The following is a 21,460-nucleotide window of genomic DNA, read 5'->3' as shown; positions in this document are numbered from 1 at the left end:
TTTGAAAATGCATAATGTCAATGGCAAAAATTTGGTCAGCTGCAAATTGGAGGAATGGAAGCGATTTGGAGTACACCAACTACCTCATAGAGCTGCGTTGTATGGTTGGGTGCAGGGAAAGGTGAATCTTCATCAAGAGAAGGTCAGCATGCATCGTCGTTTTTCCATGGAATCAACAAATAAAGCTCAGGAGCAGCAGTTAGTGAAGCCAAAGTACACGCACACAACCCTCGTAGCAAAGAACTTTATGAAGCAAAGTGACTTACATACAACACTTGAAGTCCTTTCACACACGAAGGTACCAGCAAAAGCTATTTTGAAGGAGAGCTATAGATCCCAAGCAAAGATATGTAATGACAATATTAAAGACATGCGAAAATGGTTTGATAATGGTGCTGGAAGATTTTCAAGAGAGGACTTTCTTCTTGGAAACTTCAAGAAAAATTCAGATTTGAGAGCTTCCATTGTTGAAGTGATAGAGATGAGGAAAGGGGAACTCACTTCGCTATTCATAGACGAGAAGGAATGCGCTTGGAGCACGGAGGAGCTATTTGCTAAGGTACTTACACAAAGAAATTACATGAAAAAAACACAGCTAGTAGAGAAAGGGTTCGCATCAAATGAAACAAAGAGTATGCTTTTGCATTCACACCATGAAGATGTCTACGTTCCAACCATTGAAGAAGCAAGCCATGCACGTCTAGTTGGAATGGAAACATCAATGGAGGGGATGGTTCTTCCAATCCCAGCAAAAGTTGATACTTTTCTCTCCGTCACAATGTTTGGTAGTTCCTTCTTCATTCCGGAGCAAGTGATTCAATTTCGTCAAGATAGGCTTGTAGCTAAAGGAGCAGCAATAGAGTACACATGTCTTCAAGGATTGGATGAAGGAATGATTGGATTTGGAGGTGGTACTTTTGTACAAAAGATCTTGACAGGTCCTTATGAAAGGTGGGAGGTTGAAGTTATTGAGCTGGCCATTGGTGTTCGCATGAGTACCTTGTTGCTTCCAGGAACAAGGAGAGTGGAAAGTTCAATAAAAGTGGTAAGTGTATAGCTTTTTTTACATTATAAGAACTAAATTTCAACTCTTGACTTAATTGCATGCTAGATACAGGGATGATGTTCAGTCCTTTTTTACTGCCCTTTACAAAGCTTCCTGAGTGCTCAACCTGATTCGGAGGTTGTTTTCTTATTATATGTCATATATGGGTATTGTTGGGTGAAATCACTGAACTGATGGATAGCCATCTTGCTGGCAGCTTGTACTTTACAAGTTGAAAAATACTCCATGCTTCCATCAGTTATGACTTCTTCTACTGGTCCTGGTTGCATACTTAGGGGATGGGCTTGCTTGTGTTGGATATCTTACCTGCTTTTTTCTGGTTTTACTGGTTCCTTTAGCTTGCTTTGTCCTGGCTCTGATTTTTCCCTAGTAAGGGGGTAACTCTACGGATTACCTTACTTCCCACTGCCTGTTGCATTAATCAATGGCTCCTCCTTAGATTTGATAGAGTGAACAAAGGTCGGACAAATATATTGGTGTAAAAGTTTAAACTTTATGAGGAATGGTATGCTGGCTGCTTTAAAATATGATGGGTACCTTATGTGTTTTGGTAAATTTTTATTTTCTCAATTGGATATTGGGAGTGCAATATCAGTCTCTGCGGACGCTAGTCTTTACTGAATGTTGCTGACTCACTGTTTTTCCTGAGTTTTCTTACCAGTTATTGGCCCTATGGCTTTAAAAAATCTGACCCTAATAAATGGGTGATGTAGGTAACTTATTTCAACTACTGATTTGGTAGACCTCTTTGGTAACTGATGGAATTTAAGGCTAGCAGACTGATGTTTTGGTTCAATGTATGGTGCTCATATGGATGCTTAAATCATTAGCATAGAGAAATGATGTCCGGAAGATGGATTTTGAAAATTAATTTGGTTAGGGCTTAAAGAAAAGCTAGTATTTGTGAATCTAGATGTATTGCTTTTGACTGTGACTCCCATATCTTTATACTTTTGAAAGTTTCGTTTTTCTAAAAATTGGCAAGTATACTTAACATAAGAAAGACTTTAAGCACATGGGGAATTTTAAGTTTGAATTTAAATTGTTATATATGTTTTTCACTTACACTGATGTTGATTATAGGGTGAGAGGTTGATTCTTCCTGCTGTGTTTCTTCTATTGGCTGAGAGTATCCCAGAAACAGAGATTGAGCATGCACAGGTAAGACCTCTGTACTTTCTCTTTGTTTTAAGTTATATAAATGGATGTTGAATCGAGCATAATTCAGTGCCATAATAGCCACTATTTAACCTTGTCTTTTGATGGGGGTGCAAGTACATGTACATTTGCTTGCGTATAGTAGATAGAAATTTAATTTTAGTAGACAAGGCTGAAAATTGGGTGTTATGGCAGCCAATATTGCTGGATATTGGTTGTTATGGCAGCAACTATTGGGAGGCATAGGTGGCTTGTGTAGTTGGCCAAGTGAGGGATTAAGCAATTAGTGATAGCAAACAGTCAAGCGTAAGCATAGAAGGACTATGGGAGACTTTTGAAGCAAGAGTACACTCCAACATTGTGTGCATTTGCCTTTTTGTTTTGTCGAGCCTTGTGTAGACTTTCAAAGAAAGAGCACACCACAACACCCACTATGTTGTCTGCAGCCAAGGTGTTGATGCATATTTCTAGCTGATTTACAAGCATATGATCACTTTCCCTATATGTATGCATTACTATTTGCACCTATTTTTCAGCCTCTGAATGAAAGCGAGAGGGACACCTTTGTTGGAGCATTTAATATCTTGATATCTATGCTTTTTTGCTTCTTTGGTCTGGATACGAGTATCTATGTACCATTTCCCTTGATGGAGTCCAACTCAGCAAGCACAGGTTGCTTCCAGTTGTCGGAGTCCACCAACTTATCAAGCATAGCCAACCTCAAAATGTAAGACTGAAGTTGCTATGTCTGTGAAGAAGGCTCAATGGGTGTGGATTGAACTCGCAACATGAGAGGAACACTGACAAACTCTACCCTTGTGTGAACTTTGCCTTGCCTGTAGTAGCGGTGCAACTCTTCTTGGTTGCCCCGGATCTTGACGTTTTTGTAACTTGGTCACACAAAAAGAAGAGACTGTATAGTAAATCGTCCGAGAACAAGCCACTCTTAACAAAACTGATCGCCTATTGTAATGCTCTCTGTCATCGGGAATTTCATCATTGGAAATCCTCCAATCATCCTATTCCCTGGCTTTGAAGGCCCTTCTACATATCTGCAGATTTAGACCTCTTTCTCGGCATAATATGGGCGAATTATCGGTGATCAGATCAGCCCTAGATCTGGGGCATTTTGTGCGGATAGATCTCAGCCTAGAAGATCCTCGTTGTCACGTGACACATCCCAACCCTATGTGTCCGTGGACAAGTTAAACCACAGCAGGGTTCAGTCAGTCCGATCCAGTTTAGAGTAACAGTGATCTGGCACTTTTGTGAGTCTATTCATAGCGTTTTTGCATAAGATTATCCTTGGCGATTTGTGCACAGCAGATCAGCCCCGGCGTCATCACAATATAGCAGATCAGCCTAGCGTTTTTGCATTTGCAGAACCCCGGCGATAGAAGGACCAATTTCAGCCCCTTGAGTTTTTGGATTTCAGCAGCAAATTAAGACCAACATTATTCACCTAAAGTGTAGCAGATTCAGCCCGTAAAGACCATCAGTTTTCAGCCCTAATAAACCTCATTTTTCAGCCAAGAAAACACAGCCAAAACAGTCATTTTCAGCCACCGAAACAGTCCCGAAATTCAGCGATTAGAATATCTCAGATTTCAGCCATCAAGTCGTCGTCCTCACCACCGTCGTCGTCATCGGCATAGTCCCATTGCATCAGTGCATTGCATACGCATTGTACACCTTTGTGCAATCAAAGTAGACCACTCTCGCCGACGAGAGTGGGGCCTTCGGAGGAGGGTTTTACAATATCTTAGTTGTCGTATCTCTTCTCTCTCCTTCTCTCAGTCTCATTCACTTACACGCACAATATCCACTCACTTTGTTCGTGACCACAACACTCCATAAGACGGAAAGCTCTCTCTTTCCCTAAGAACTAAAAGGAACCTTGAGCAATAAAGATCACTAATCTTGAGAAAATACAACATTCATTCCGCTGCACCTAACATTGGTATCAGAGGCGCTTTGGAAGTGTTCTGCATTACTCAAGGAAAGAACCACAAGAACCACAAGAATATTTTTGCTTGTTGCGACCGCACGAACCCAAGTTTACTTGGGCGTGGCGATTCCTAATCGTGTTTTGTTGAAGAGTGACAGGAATCCCAAGAAAGAAGGGCTTGTCCAGCCTCCCCTTGTGTCTCTTTTCACTCATTGAGAGCGGACCGTGCACTTAGCGGCCGGCCAATCGACGTGAGGTGGGAAAAAGCAACTTTGGTGTGAGCGCAAGGCCGCCAAGGGGTGCGCCCGCAAAAAAGGGTAGAACTCGGGTGAAGAGAAGATCCTTCTCAAACATAGATTGCAAGCAAAAGAAACCCTCAAGAACCTCAAGAACCCAAGATTCTCACGAATCAAGGACCTCAAGAACCCAAGATTCTCACGAATCAAGGACCTCAAGACCCTCAAGACCCAAGTTCCTCGTGAACTTAAGAACCCAAGAATCCCCAAGAACCCAAGTTCCTCGTGAACTTAAGAACCCAAGACCCGCAAGAACCCAAGTTCCTCGTGGACTTAAGAACCCAAGACCCCAAGGACCCACAAGAATCCACGACTTCAGAATGATCATCACTCGAAGCGAAATGGATACTTCGCTTGGAGGTGATGAGCATGAGAGAGGCGAAGAAGAATTTTCTCCACCAGGAGGTTTTTCTGACCCTTCCCCATCTACGACACTGATTGCACTAACTCCTATGTAGGAGTTGAATCAAGAAAGAGAAGCAGACAGAAGAGCCTACGAAGAAGACATGGCAGCCATAGAGCGCCAATACCAAGAAAGAATGGCAACCATAGCGCGTGAGAACGAGCAAGCATGCTTGGAAGCCAAAGCAAGAGAAGCATAATTTGATCGAGAGAACAAAGAAATGCAAGCCAAGTTTGATCGCTAGAACAAAGCAATAAGGCAAGAGATGTTGCGACTCTTTTCTCGAATACAGGCACAAATTCAACAGGATAGGGAAAAGGAGACTCTCTCAGTCTCTTCTTCTCCAAAGCATGACACACAGGATTTGCATGATTGTGTGAAGCATGATGATGATTTGATTGACCATGAGAAGCATGATGAATTGAATGATATTGCTAAGCATGATGATTTGGATGACAAAGATAAGCATGATAATTTGAATGATATTGCTAAGCATGATGATTTGGATGCCAATGACAAGTATGATGATTTGCATGATCAAGATGTGATTTCTCACGAGCATGATGATTTGCATGATCAAGATGTGATTTCTCACAAGCATGATGAGTTGCATGAAGATGTTGTGATTGTTCACAAGGATGATGTGTTAGTTGATGCTTTTTCTAGCGAAGCTAACCTCATTGTAGATTCAATCAATCACCAAGAATCGATCTTGGCTTCCGAGTCGAGGTCCACAGATTCCCCACCAAAAGATTCGATAGATCTCGAAGAACCGATCTTGGCTCTTGAGCCTTGGTCCAAGGAACCATCACAGGAAGTATTATGTGTTCGCATGATTGATACGCACACATTGTTCGAGTGTTCCATTCGTGAAGGTTTCCTGTATTTTAGTCAACATCGTTATGTGATCCCTTTTCCTAAGCATGACATATTGTATGTTGAGCACGTTTCTCTCATGGATGAGCACGAATGTATGCGGATTATTCATGAAAAGCTGAAAGGTATGTATGTCAGAAAGTCACATTCCAGGTCTCTGGCTTGGCATGACACAGTGTCTGAACGAGCACATGATTGTATGAGTGCCACGCATGGGCATTTCCATTGTGGTTTGCCACAGTTGATTGGTTTCGACCAAACAAAAAAGATTCGATCGCATTGTTTGCATGTGTTTGATGAACGGGTTGTCACTCCGTCTCTATGTTCATCGACATTGCATACACAGTCTTCAGAGAAGACAAGATTTTTTTCCTTCACTTTACATGGAATGGGTATGTTCATTGTTTTGTGTTGGAGATGGTTTCAGGAATTTTCAGCCATGGAGATTCTTGAAGAGGAAAGGACCAGGACTCTAGACGAAGTTGAAGCAAGAAAGGAGATTCAGAAGACTTTGTCGCTTTCGGCGCGGCCCAAAGAAGCAAGCGTTGCAGACCTTTATGAAGTTCAAGTACCGCACGACTCACACATCAGAGTGGGCCGGCGAAGAGTCCCTTCCAGGATTCTAGATGCTGTTGGCGATCTCCCTCGACGCTATACAGTTCGGTACCAGTACCTCAGTTTGAAAAGGAGGGGATGTTACGTGACACATCCCAACCCTATGTGTCCGTGGACAAGTTACACTACAGCAGGGTTCAGTCAGTCGATCAAGTTTAGATTAGCAGTGATCTGGCACTTTTGTGGGTCTATTCGTAGACCGTGCATGCCCAGTCACTTAGCATAGATGCATATCCTCCGGTTGCACACAACATGATCATCGAAATTTCCATCATAATACTGGAGGAAAAGATGACATTTTCCTTGCTTTCGAGGAGCATGTACATGAACTTTGGAAGAGGATCATAGCTCATAGAGATCCTCAACAAAAAAAATTTGCTATTGCAAGGTTATTACGCATCATCTTAACCATAAGGCACACAACTCAATGAGTGAGAATGCTTGTATGTTCATTGCCCTAAAAACGCAAGCAATGTACAGCCAACAATCCGCTTGTCATGTGCACCACCTATCAATGCACGATGACCTACTCAAACAATCACATTCTGTGCACACACATGCATTTATAGGACCATTCTTGAGTTGTTGTACGCCACTCTGGAGAGTCTCCAAGTGAGCTACATAGGACCATTTAGCCGCAAGTTTCTGAGCTCGATTCCAAGTCCGGACGAGCAATTAGAGCATAATCTCATAAACATTCGTTTTAGGCTAAAATAAAGACATGTCGTTTTTGCCACATTTTGGTCGGGCAAAGGACATCCAACCATATAAAAGGTAGCCTTAGCCTACACTTTTTATCATGATTCATCAAGCAGTCAAGTCTTATGTTTTTCTCCTCCTCGCGAAGGACTCACACACCGCATAAACTTATAAACATTCGTTTTAGGCTAAAATAAAGACATGTCGTTTTTGCCACATTTTGGTCGGGCAAAGGACATCCAGCCATATAAAAGGTAGCCTTAGCCTACACTTTTCATCATGATTCATCAAGCAGTCAAGTCTTATGTTTTTTTCCTCCTCGCGAAGGACTCACACACCGCAGTCGCACTCCGCATCTCCACAGTTCAGAAACGCACTTGCAATTTTTCAGCATTCCAGCAGTTTGTGCACAGAAGTGCATTAGATTTCTAAGACAGTAGTTGGGTAATGCAATTGCGTTATTGCAGTCCATCTCTCTAAAGCCCTGATATGTTTCAATTTGGAATCATTTTATGATTTCTTTTGGCCATCTACAAGCCCACAACTCAGCCTTGTCAACAACAATACCTTCCAAAATGTCAAAGTTTGGTTACGTACTTTCAGTCTCAGGATTGTAGAGAAGAACTACTCCAGAAGTTGTTACCTTTATGGACATTTAGATTAGATCGGCTATGACGTTTGTGGGCACCATAAAAGAGCCGACGCACTTGGCAATCTAATGCCCAAAAGGGGTCGTCTATATAGCCCAAGAGAAGTGTCTACTCAACATCTCTCTTAGCCTTGAGAGTGTTTCTATTTTGCAGCCTTTTTTTTGGATTTATTGTGGCAACCAACAAGCTTGCAATCCCATCTCGTCATTTGCACCACATCCCTTATCAGAGACCTCTTGTAATTTTCGAATTTGGGCTGCATTATCTCAGCCTTAGGTGATTTTCCTTACCCGTTGCCATATCTCTCTTCTCTCCTCTCTCACTCTTTTGAATGGGCATTCACAATATTAGAGCTCCAAGTTACTGAGAATTGGAGATCTCTGATTTGGCTGCACTTTTTGTATACAAGGGTAAACATGGTATTGTGTTAACATCTCTCCCTTCTACATCTACGTTTTAATGTTGAAGGCTATCCAATGCAGCATTTATGAAAACAAATCTTCATGTGTAGATTGAGATCATAAGTATAAAAAATTGGCTTGCATTTTCTTTGTCTGATGCCATGTGGAGGGTTGTAAAGGCACAACAAGTCTGAAGCGAAGAGGCGTGCATCCAACTACTTTTGGAGCAAGTCTATGGCGTTGTATGCTCTTGTTTTTCACCCTGCTCGTTGCTGAAGGAAATATCTTCTCTATGAAGCTGTATACAAGTAAGTCTAGAGATGCTAAATATAGCAATCCTTCAGGATGTGAAAGACTAAGTGAAGGGAACATAGTGGATGATACTACGTCCACTACTTGTAGCTCCTCAAGGTGGCGTATGAGAATAGGGAAATGAACCATTTGAGGAGGCAACTAGAGTCCCCTGATGAAGGTGAAGGACACTGTTGATTGAGCCCAGTGCTCAAGAAAAGCATATCTAAGCTCTTTGGCTGCCCTTGAGGAGCTTGCTAATGAGTCCCATTGGTTGCATAGAGCGTAAAAATTGTCAACCCAAGTGTCTACGAGAATGTCGACACCGATAGACGGTGTGGCACTTGAAATGTGGCGGCAACACGCTCGCCAAACTTTCCAAAGAGTGATGTTGACCGGTTTACGAAACACCTCATCTTTGAAGTGAGGAGCATCCTGTATATCCATGGAAAGTATCATGCTCAAGACACCTCGCTAATATCTAGTAGCTATGAGTATAAATAACATATTTATGTCTAAGCTCTTTAAGTATAAATTCAGTTTTAAAAGATGCATCAACTAAGAGACATTTTCCAAGTGAGAAAATCAAGCTGAATGACAGCCCACATAAGAGCTATTCAACAGCCTTCCAAACATGGCGAGATCTAGTGCATATCTGTAAAGAGTGGTGGTTGGGTGTCACAATCTGTGAAGCAAGCAATGCAGATGGCATTGCAGAGGTGGTGATAGCCCCATATGGTGCAAAAACTTCAAAAATAGTAAACCCTAATTCTAGTTGAAGCTCTAATTTAGCAAAGACCCTAGTTTTAAAAACCCCTAATTTTGGCAAAAAACCTAAAAGTGCAGCAGAGCATAAAACCCTAACCCTAGGGTTGAAGGGGAGCAAACAGCTTGCATTAGAGGACCACCGTAAAATTCCAAAAATTCACCACAAAACACAACGCCAATCGTGTTGACACTATACGTATGCCACATCAGCACCGTACGGATGCCACGTCAGCATGGGCGTTAGCTAATGCTTTTGGGATGGACTTTTTAAAATAAAATTGACTTTTAAACCTTCTAAGATTGCTTTTTAGGCAACCGGGCCTATAAATAAGTTCTTTTAGTTGGGCAATGTACCACAAATTGAGTATTGACTTGAACTGGGAAACCGAGAGCTTTGAGAGACAAAGACTTCCCGTCGGCCCTTGTACTTTAACTGTTGAAGAAATAAATAAACAGTGCCAAGGGTACCCATCTTGGGGACCAGTGCTTTTGGAAAGGGAACTCCGCCCTTTCGTGTTAAGGGTGTTCTTTTAGTTTGTTCGAATTCTGTTGTAGGTAGTCTATTTCGTGTAGTTCTTTTCACTTTGAGGTTGTTTCTACGATATCAGAGGCCAGCCGTTTTGTTCTTTTATGGACAAATTGTTCCTAGAATTTTCAATGGAATCTCATAAGTTTAGTTATACATATTAGTTGGCTTTGTCACTAATGAAGTGCTTTTACCTATTAAATGGCACAACCACTAATGGATGGTCTGTATATAGATGCATATATGTGTTTTGATGCAACAAACATGTGAATACAAAATCCATGTCTAAAATAAATCTTGGTCCATTGGTAACATTTGCAAATATTATGGTATCAGAACTTCGTTTGATGACTAGATATATCTTGGTTGCATGTGAAACACATGAAAAAGTTCATGATATGCTTAGTTATGATGATTCAAAATGAATTTTGTTGTACGTCCTGTGTGACCACCTATAAACTGTGATTAATGTTGTGAGAGTGACCGTTACATGTTGATTTTTGGAACAAGCCTACCACTTGCCGTGTTTTCTTTACAAGTGTAATTGAAAGCAGTGCAGATGGCTTTGCAAAGGTGAACCCTAGCACGACATCATGCAAGAGCCTTGAATATAGAAAATTGTACTTTCCAACTAAAACCCTAATTTAATAGAAACCCTAATTTCAAGGAACCTTGATTCTATAAATGTTAAGTATGGAGCCTGATTTACCCTTGTAATTTTCTGTGGTAAAAGCGCACATTTGTAAGGCCCCCATTATGAGGAGAAGCCATCGTGCGTGAAGGAAAATCACTCACCTGAAACCAAAATTTTCACGGACAAGAATCAAGGGCAACTTTAGGGGCCTCGGAGGAATATTCCTTTTTGCCGGAATATTATGGCCGGACGGCGGTCGGAAAACAACCGGTCGGTTGGCCGGTGGCCGAATTCAAAAGCGGACTTGTCTTCGCAAGGGCGGCCACACATGGGTGGATTGGAGGGTACGATTTGGACTTATTCGCACAAGGGCGGCTACACATGGCTGTCTCTCATAAGAGAGGGCAGCCCTTTTGGCCTATAAAAGGAGGCCATTTCTACGCACATTTCATAGTGTGAAGTTGATGCAACAAGGTGAGTGTGAGGTGGTGAGAGTGAAGCAAGGCGGGAGCTCTATCAAGGGTTTAATCCCTTTGTAAACTACTTCTTCTTTTGAAGTGCTAAAGCCATTGAGTGGCTGCTTTCCCGTGGACGTAGCCCACATTGGGTGAACCACGTATATCGTGTGTACTCTCTTTCTCTCTCTCTACTCTATAATCTCTTGTGTGTGAAATCTATCTCTCTCCATTAAGTAATCTACTCAAATATCTATTTAGCTACGTATTATTTTCTACCAACTGGTATCAGAGCAAGGTTTGCTCGTAGCTAAATTATCTCAAGGAAAGGATTCCTTGAATTGAGTGGGAGTTATGGCGGAGGAAGGGAAGCTCAAGATTGAGAAGTTCAACGGCAAAAACTACCAACATTGGAAGATGCAGATTGAAGACTATCTCTACCAGAAGGACCTTTATTTGCCACTAGGCGGTCTTGCGAAGAAGCCCGCAACAATGACAGATGAAGCATGGATTGTCCTTGATCGAAAGGCACTGGGAACAATCCGGTTAAGCTTGGCGTCAACGGTGGCCTTCAATGTTTCAGAGATGAAGACCACGAAGGACTTGATGAAGTCACTTGACGACTTCTATGAGAAACCATCGGCATCCAATAAGGTATTTCTTATGAAGCGCTTGTTTAATCTAAAGATGGCAGAGAATGGTTTAGTTGCGAACACCTAAATGAATTTAACACAAACATAAGTCAACTTCGATTAGTGAAAATCAATTTCGATCACGAAGTGTGAGCTCTCCTTATACTATCATCTCTACCGGATAGTTGGGACAGCCTTGTGATGGCTGTAAGTAATTCTATCTCTGGCACAAATACTCTTAAGTTTGATGATGTTGTGGGTGTTCTCCTAAGCGAGGAAATGCGAAGGAGAAGCACAGGAGAATCATCAAGTGCTGCACTATCAGTGGAAACAAGAGGAAGGCCTAAGGAGAGGTTCAAAAACCAAAAGGGTCGTGATCGCTCAAGACAGAGCAAGTCACGCACAAAGTCAGTTCTTGAATGTTGGAACTGCGGCAAGAAGGGCCACGTCAAGAAGGATTGCTGGTCCAAGAATAAGAAGGAGACAGAATCTCAAGACAACAAGCCAACATCGGAGGCCAATGTGGCAGGTAAAGTAGAGCAAGATGCTCTAATTCTCTCATTAGACAATGTGTCTAATTCCTCGATAGTAGATTCCGGGGCTTCATTCCATGCGACACCACACAAGCAACATTTTCAAGACTACACCAAAGGTAATTTTGGGTATGTATACTTGGGAGATGATGAACCTTGTGAGATTGTCGGCAAAGGTACAGTTTCTGTTAAAACTGCTAACGGAAATGAATGGAATCTTAAAGATGTTAGGCATGTTCCTTCTCTTCGCAGAAATTTGATCTCTACAAGACAATTGGACGATGAAGGTCACAACATTGCATTCGGAAACAAACGGTGGAAGATCTCAAAGGGATCTTTGGTGGTTGCCAAGGGAGAAAAAGTCGGTACACTTTACTTGTGTACTGTTAGCACGCAACCTTCAGGTCATGCAGCAACTACAGAAGTTGACAGTGCGGTGTGGCACTACCGACTTGGGCATATGAGTGCCAAAGGAATGAAAATCCTTCAAACAAAGAAGCTTCTACCAGGTTTGAAAGAAGTGGACTTAGAGTTCTGTGAAGATTGTGTTTATGGTAAACAAAAGAGGGTAAAATTTCAAAAATCAGGAAATGAAAGAAAAAATAAAAAACTTGAGTTGGTTCATTATGATGTTTAGGGTCCTGCAAGTACACCATCACTTCGTGGCTCATTGTACTATGTAACATTCATAGACGATGCGACTAGAAAAACATGGGTTTATTTCATGAAGAATAAATCCGATGTATTTTCCATATTTCAAAGGTGGAAAGCCTTTGTGGAAAATGAAACAGGTACCAAGGTTAAATGCCTCAGATACGATAATGGAGGCGAATATTGCAGCCAAGCTTTTGAAAGCTTTTGTGCTAGCAATGGCATTCGGAGGCAAAGGACAACCCCAAGGACACCTCAACAAAATGGGATTTCGGAAAGGATGAACAGGACAATCATGGAACGAGCACGAAGCATGCGGCTACATGCAGGCCTACCGCTTGAGCTTTGGGCGGAAGCTGTCAGTACGTCTGTGTACTTAATCAATCGGTCACCCTCAATGGCATTGGATGGAGGAGTTCCAGAAGAGGCATGGACAGGTAAACCGGTGAATTATGCATTTCTCAAAGTGTTTGGGTGTGAGGCTTTCATGCACATAGATAGAAGCCTAAGATCAAAGCTAGATGCAAAGTCCAAAAAGTGTTTCTTCATTGGCTATGGAGAAGGAAACTTTGGGTATCGCCTATGGAATCCTGAAGATGGTAAAATCTTAAGGAGTAGGGATGTAATTTTTAACGAACAAAATATGTACAAAGATTACTTGGAAAGAAAACAAACAAAAGAAACAGGTGATGAGTACATGGAGCTTGAGGACGGTGAAGACTCAAGGACTGCAAACACTGACAATGTGCAACAACGTCAACCAAATGAGGAGCCTCAACCTATTCCCCGAAGATCTACAAGAGCAAGTAGACCTCCAGAAAGGTTTGTTCCTTCCTTCAACCATCTCTTGATCTCAGATTCTGGAGAGCCGGAATCATACGAAGAAGCTATGCAACATGAATCCAAAGAAGAATGGATGAAGAGCATGCAAGTGGAGATGGACTCACTACATCACAATCAAACATGGGAGTTGGTTGAGTTGCCTAAAGGTAATCGGGCACTTTAAAACAAATGGGTGTACAAGCTGAAGGAAGAAGAAGGTGGGAAGAAAAGGTACAAGTCTAGGCTTGTGGTAAAAGGTTTTTCTCAAAAGAAAGGTATTGACTTCAATGAAATATTTTCTCCTGTTGTAAAAATGAACTCAATTAGGATTGTCTTAATCCTTGTGGCTACTCATGATCTAAATCTCAAGAAAATGGATGTAAATACGACATTCCCTCACGGTGACTTAGAGGAGGAAATCTACATGCTTCAACCAAAGGGGTATGAAGTAAAAGGTAAGGAGAAAATGGTTTGCAGATTAAAGAAGAGCTTGTATGGTTTAAAGCAAGCATCAAGACAATGGTACTTGAAGTTTGATCGATGGATGTTGGATCATGGATTCACAAGATGCAACTCAGATCACTGCGTCTACACGAAGAATTTGGGAGATGGGAAATTCATCATCCTAATGTTGTATGTTGATGACATGTTGATTGCAAGTGCTAACATGCAGGACATCAAAGACCTAAAAGAGGAGCTGTCCAAATCTTTTTCAATGAAAGATTTAGGTGCTGCAAAGAGGATACTTGGTATGAAAATATCAAGGGACAGGACTAAGAAGACAATAAAGCTATCTCAAGAAGATTACATCAAGAAGGTACTAGAAAGGTTTGCAATGCAAAATGCAAAACCAGTTTCTACACCTTTGGCTGGTCATTTTAAACTAACGAAGGATATGTGTCCAAAGAAACAAGAGGAGATAGCCTATATGTCTAAAGTTCCATATGCTGCAGCGGTAGGTTCTCTAATGTATGCTATGGTCTGGACAACGCCAGACATTGCACATGCAGTGGGAGTTGTGAGTAGGTTCATGGACAACCCAGGTAAAGAGCATTGGCAAGCTGTGAAGTGGATACTTAGGTATCTAAAAGGGACAACAACAAATGCTTTGTATTTTGGAGGAACTGATATTTTTCTAGAAGGGTATACTGATGCAGATATGGCAGGTGACAAAGATACTCGAAGGAGCACTACTGGCTATGTGTTCATGGTTGGAGGCACAGCAGTAAGCTGGGCTTCAAAGATGCAGAAAGTGGTTTCACTTTCTACCACGGAAGCAGAGTATGTAGCAATGACGGAGGCAAGCAAAGAAATTCTGTGGCTTCACGGATTCTTAGAAGAGCTTGGATTCAAACAAGACAATTGTGTCTTGTATAGTGATAGCCAAGCGCTATCCATCTTGCGAAGAACTCAGCCTTTCATTCAAGGACAAAGCACATTGAGGTGAGATATCACTTCATACGCACTCTTTTGGAAGAGGGACAGCTAAAGCTAGGAAAGGTGCATACAAGTGAAAATCCTGCAGACATGTTGACAAAGGTAGTCAACAAGGAGAAGTTGAGCTTTTGCTCATCTTCAATCGACATTCAAGGATAAGAAGCCAGAATGGAAAGCAGTCACAGGTTTGGTTTGGAGATCAGTCTCCAAGTGGGAGATTGTTAAGTATGGAGCCTGATTCACCCTTGTAATTTTTTGTGGTAAAAGCGCACATTTGTAAGGCCCCCATTATGAGGAGAAGCCATCGTGCGTGAAGGAAAATCACTCACCGGAAACGAAAATTTTCACGGACAAGAATCAAGGGCAACTTCAGAGGCCTAGGGGGCGGAGGCCCCCGAGACTTTTTTTTTCATCGGAATATTCCTTTTCGCCGGAATATTATGGCCGGACCGCGGCCGAAAAGTGGTCGAAAAACAATGGGTCGGTTGGCCGGTGGCTGGTAGTCAATGGCCGATGGCCGGTGGCCGGTGGTCGGAAGTCAATGGCCGGTGGCCGAATTCAAAAGCGGACTTGTCTTCTCAAGGGCGGCCACACATGGGCGGATTGGAGGGTCCGATTTGGACTTATTCGCACAAGGGCGGCTACACATGGTTGTCTCTCATAAGAGAGGGCAGCCCTTTTGGCCTATAAAAGGAGGCCATTTCTACACACATTTCATAGTGTGAAGTTGATGCAACAAGGTGAGTGTGAGGTGGTGAGAGTGAAGCAAGGCGGGAGCTCTATCAAGGGTTTAATCCCTTTGTAAACTACTTCTTCTTTTGAAGTGCTAAATCCATTGAGTGGCTGCTTTCCCGTGGACGTATCCCACATTGGGTGAACCACGTATATTGTGTGTACTCTCTTTCTCTCTCTCTACTCTATAATCTCTTGTGTGTGAAATCTATGTCTCTCCATTAAGTAATCTACTCAAATATCTATTTAGCTACGTCTTATTTTCTAACAATAAAAGCCCTAAAATGTACAGCAAAGCATAGAACCCCAACTTTGGAATCGAAGGGGAACTTACAGTAAGCAGCAGAGGCCATCGTACAATCCCAAGAAACCAGTCGCAACAAGAATCACAAAGACATTGTACAAACCCCACGTCAGCACTATACGGATGCCATGTCAGCAAGGGGCATTTCTTGATGCTTTTGAGATGGAGTTTCCAATAGAGTCACTTCCTAGAAGCTTATAGACTGCTTTTTGAAGCAGCAAGGCCTTTAAATGAGTCCCCTCATTGGTCAGTGTATCACAGATTGATTATAGACTCAAACAAGGAAATTGGGAGCTCTAAGACAGACTTCCCGCCGTCCCTTATACTTTAACTATTGAAGAAGTAAATAAATATTTCCAAGGGTGCCTGTCTTGGGAGCCAATGCTTCTGTGAAGGGAACTCCGTCCTTTCGTGTTTGTTGTGCATGTGTTCTCTTAGTTTTGTTCCAGTTTTGGTGGAGTTCTTTCGCTTCGAGATTGTTGCACTAGGAGTCTCCACAACATGAATGGTGCATCAGGTGCAAAACCCATCGTAGCAGTCCTTGAGCCAACTGGTAATCCCATGTGAGTCAACAACCAATGGACATAAGTAATCCTCTAAGCAACTACAAATGCCACCAGGTTGCCTACGATTGATGCACATAAGTACGCGACACTCCCTCCCTCACATAACCACTATCTTTGTAGTGTCAACATCTCGTGTTGTTGACGCATAAGATGCATTTGGCAATCCAAAGGAGATCCTCTAGCTGGATTTTATTGCACATCTCTCATATCGATCAAATAGTCTTGAGCAAGCAACAAAATAGCCCTTGAGTGGCGGTGTGCTACGCTACCGCCTGTGTCAGCGGGTGTCCACTTGCGGAAACTAAACCAAAACGAAAGAGAGAGAACATATACACCAATAAAAGGCTGAATTAAGTCAAGAAGAACGAGACATAGGGAAACACATGTTTCCAACATATATGGTGGTGGAATTATCTGAGAGTACCACGTATTTCAAAAGCTTCCCATTAACAGAATGTTTTGTGGTCATCTCTACTTGTAGGATATGTCTATGCTTTAGTACGAAGCGATGAGGCCTATCAAGAACTATCGCCTATGCTTCTAACTCGAAGTACTTTGGCATTATGTTAGATATGCAATGGAACAAATATATATGGTGAGATGTTGCTAAATATTATGTTTTAATCTACTAACTATTCTTAATTTTGTTATACAGGATCATAACAAAATGAGTGACTTACAATTAAGTGATGCCAATATCGACAAGAAGCAGGAGGTAAACATACTTGTGATTGTTGATTATTCAAATTGTTATTTAAGTATTGTGGTAGTTATATATCTTGCCAAAGCTTATATGTTTTCTAGATGAGTATAGCTAAATATTAACATTGCATCCTTCATGAAACGAGAGATAGGATATTGCACAAAGCTAGAGCAATCTTTTGCATGTTTTGAACCTTATGATAAAGTTTACATATTAGAAATGAGTTTGGAATTTTTTAATGTCTAGATATTGATTGGATTGAGCGAAAGTGAAGAAAAAATGCCTAGTTATGAAAACAAAGCAATTGAAGAGGTAATGCAATTTAGCTTTGGATAAAGTTGATTGTTATAAGTCCTTAGCAAAATCATAAGTTGTGAGAGGAGAATCTTACACTAAAGATGGATGAAAATGCTATTTGTCTAGGCTTTTGATGAACCAAGCATTAATGAGATTGAGAAAGAGAGCTTCTATCATCAACAAAATAATGTGGTATGGCATTCAAATGGTTTGTGTCTTTGATTTAGGCTTTTGATGAACCAAGCATTAATGAGATTGAGAAAGAGAGCTTCTATCATCAACAAAATAATGTGGTATGGCATTCAAATGGTTTGTGTCTTTGATTTAAAAAGCAATAGTTTGGATTCTTTTGTGCTGCATTGCATACTTAAATACTTGTTAAACTCTTGTTCCTTTATTCAGGAAAACAACTTTGCTCATGGTCAAATGAGTAGTATGTCTCTAAGTGTGCTTGTAGCTTCAAGGACATGTGAAGACAATATTGTCAACAATGATATTGCTAAGTTTGCTGATGCTTCAAAAGATTTGGAGAAACAAATTGGTAGATCAAACATACTACTTGATGAGCTAGTTCATGAGTATCACTCGGTAATGTGTAGCATGTTGCATTGTGAAATACAATGTGTAGCATGTTGCATTGTGAAATACAAAATACTTAGTTGGGCTGATTTGTGGTATTAGTTTTTCTCAACAATGTGTGTGCTTTTATCTCGTTGATAGATTGACATGACTTCTAATCTTGCAAAACAAGCAACACTTTGCACTAAAGAAGCCTTCAAGAAGAAAGAAGATGTTGAAAGTGAAATTCAAGAAATCGAAGCTTCTAGCGATTTTGAGAATGTAAGTTGATAAGTATGTATTAGTTATCTAAATGTCTTGGAACTTAATGTGATTATCTTACTTGAATCTTGTAGAATGTTGAAGTAGATAAAAGTTTGAGGAGGAAGAAGTTTTTGCATTTGAATGGTAACCTTGTAAGATTTCTATCTTATTGCATTCTTCAACATTTGGAGTTGCATGTGTTTACTTCAATAAACTCAAATTTCATACTCAAGGATTGTCACATGTCTCTTGTAGGTTGAAGGTGGTTTTCAAAAGAGGAAATTAAAGTCCAAAGGAGTTGAAAAGAGAGTGAAGAAAAAGGTTCTACTTGTAAATGGAGCTTATGTTTTTGGTTTTCAAGAGCAAATGAGTCAAAATAAATTCTTATTGTAGGCTTTGAGTGATATAACAAATACCAACATCACAGGTCTTTAAAACACCAAACAAAATACTACGGTGATCATTCATTCTCTCTACTAAATTGAATAGAGATTGTCTTTTATAATGGGTGTTTGCAAATAATTCAAGTTTTTGCAGGAATCGCAAAAATTCATGGTAAGAGGAAGATGTGGGAGGGTTGTGAGAGCTCCTTCCAAATATAGAGATTGAGTGTTGAGCTATTTTTTGGGTTTTTTCTTGGTTTGGTGGGACTTATTCTACGAAAGATATATGTTTAATGCGATTATTAACGAGATACTTAAACTTATTATACTTATCAATATAGGCTAATTTCTCACTCTTTTTGGACTTTAATTTTGGAATTCAAACTCTAGTGTTCAAAATTTCATATCATGTATTTGCCTATGTCAATTGCAGTCGTATGAATAGAATTACTTAATTAGTGTTGTATGGAGCTTTAGGTATTTGTGTATTGCCTGAAAGCTAAGACTTACACATGGTTTTAATTGTAAACATTGACATTTCAAAGAAAAGAGCACTTAAACAGAAAGTTAGACAACAAAACATAAAGATGCCCAAGTATGGAAGCTATCTCTTTTCAAACAATTTGCAAAGGTGTGTGATTTGATTTGTTTTCATTATTTTTCTTTATTTACATATTAACTTGGTTGTTTCTCTAACTTATCCAAATCCTCTTGCTTGTTTGGGTCTTCAATAGTGTCGTGCCGAAAGCAAGAGTAGTGTTGATTTTGATGTCTTATCAAAGGAGGACAAGGAAGCAATTGTTATGAAATACTTAGGCGAAAGTAATGTGGATGCCATGTATGGAAATCTACCTTCTGAAGTAAAGCAATTACAAGAGGCAAAGAATGTACATTTTGTGGAGGTAAAAGGATCTACATCAAAGCTTGTCATGTTAGACACAATAGTCTCTTGGGTACTCGCAATGGGAAAAGTAATTGTTAAGCAGCGTAGAGGGTTTGTTGTGAGTCAAGATGTGATTTGTTTATCCTAATCAATTCCTACTAGGAATGAATGGTGGAACTAAATGATGGTTATAATGTTTTGATAAGAACTTTATGGTTTAATACTGCAATGTAAATACATTAAATGTTCTACAATATGTTTTTCTCTATTTACCAATCAAAAATTGATATGCTTTTGTATATACTGGAGTTAAGATGGAGCTAGATGAGATCTATGTGTTTCACACTTGGATCCTTCATAACTTTATGCATATACCTTCTCAAGTTACTAAATTGCACGATGAAGAGTTTAAATTTGATGAAAGTAAGTGTGTACATATTATAGATTTTTTTTAAGGAAAAATTATGTAAAATGATTTTGTTAATGTACTCAATAATGAAACGCTTGAGGATGCCCTTTATGATCTCATGGTGATCATGGCTTGCTTATTTGGACGCTGGTGCATTGCAAATTAACTCATGGATTTTTTAATGATGAGAGCAACCTTAACACTACGACAGCTCAAGATGTTAAACAAACTACTTGGTGATGATAACATCTCATGACACATAAACATATATTTGTGTGATTTGTGGGTAGATGGCTCTTTTTATACCAATTTTTCTTTTACAAAATTTTAGGAAAAATTTGTACATCGTGAGGTTTATATCCATGCATGCATAAACATATACAAAGAGAGAGAGAGAGAGAGAGAGAGAGAGAGAGAGAGAGAGAGAGAGAGAGAGAGAGATTTGATTATCTTCTACGGGGGTCAAACATGACCCATGGAACTAAAACGTTGTACATGGCAATCGATCCCTCTAGGTGAGGGTGCGTTACAAACGACACCAAAAGAAAAGATATAACAAAGTGTGGCCATGTCACTTAGAGAGGGCTGGGGGGGGGGGGGGGGGGGGGGGGGGGGGGGGGGGGGGGGGGGGGGGAGTATAGTGGCTACTTTGGAGATCAAAACTCTTGGATGATGGCTTTGCCACCACGGTAGACAACCCATTTACCATTGGCTCAAGCTACATGCACATTCTCAAGCTCTTGTTTCTTCATCTTGAGTTATGCCGGAGTAAGATCCATACCTTAGTACCCTTGAGTAAGTGTGTGATTGGTACAACTGTCATGGTTGACCTTCTCAATCATGGTTAAATCAAAGTTGGTTGGTTGTACGGTTTCATTGAGTTTCTCTAGAGTATTGAGGAAGTTGTTGTTCTCCCCCTCTTGGGCAAGCCCCTATACAAACTGAAAGGGCGAGCCCTTCTTGGCGTCAACGCCCTTGCATGTATTCTTCCACTTTGGAGGGGATCGCTTTAGCTGCTTCCTTGACTTCAATGACTAATGCAGCTGAGCGGGGCTATGAAGTTGTTTTTGACTTCCTTGGCCTTGGCAAAGATGTGCTCATGGTTGAGGGCCTTTTGGGTTTTCACGGCAGTAAAGTTTCCCTCAAGTTCGGCAAGCTGTGCTTTGAGGTCGGCATTCTCTCTTTGAACCTCTTTGACTTGGATCTGAAGACGCTCTATTGGGTTCACCTGCGGGATAGGGACAAATAAGCGAGTACGCTTGATAGGGATGATTGAAGAGACTCCGCGTTGTGCCATGGGTACCCGATGCTTGGGGTCGTGCATGACATAGGGATATAGTTTTTTAAGCTTAAGATAAGCTTTTGATTTTGAAGATAAAAGTCCAAGCAAAGATGAGGATTTGAATCCCGTGTAAGAGCTTTGATAGCCGGTGGATGAGCTTGAGCTTCCTCAGCTACCCGTGGAGTAGCTTTGATAGCTGATGGATGAACTCGAGCTTT

The 21,460-nt window shown here is 40.9% G+C and overlaps 2 pseudogenes; both read left to right on the top strand.

Moving 5' to 3' along the window:
* Nucleotides 1-778: 778 nt before the first annotated feature.
* On the top strand, nt 779-19,699 carry LOC147433232 (uncharacterized; annotated as a pseudogene).
* LOC147433233 (uncharacterized) lies at nt 4,810-17,685 on the top strand (annotated as a pseudogene).
* Nucleotides 19,700-21,460: the final 1,761 nt, after the last annotated feature.

The sequence above is a fragment of the Adiantum capillus-veneris genome, chromosome 20 (genome assembly GCF_014529385.1).
Source record: "Adiantum capillus-veneris isolate H3 chromosome 20, ASM1452938v2, whole genome shotgun sequence".
Classification (NCBI taxonomy): Eukaryota; Viridiplantae; Streptophyta; class Polypodiopsida; order Polypodiales; family Pteridaceae; genus Adiantum; species Adiantum capillus-veneris.
This window is presented reverse-complemented; position numbering and strand designations above follow the sequence as displayed.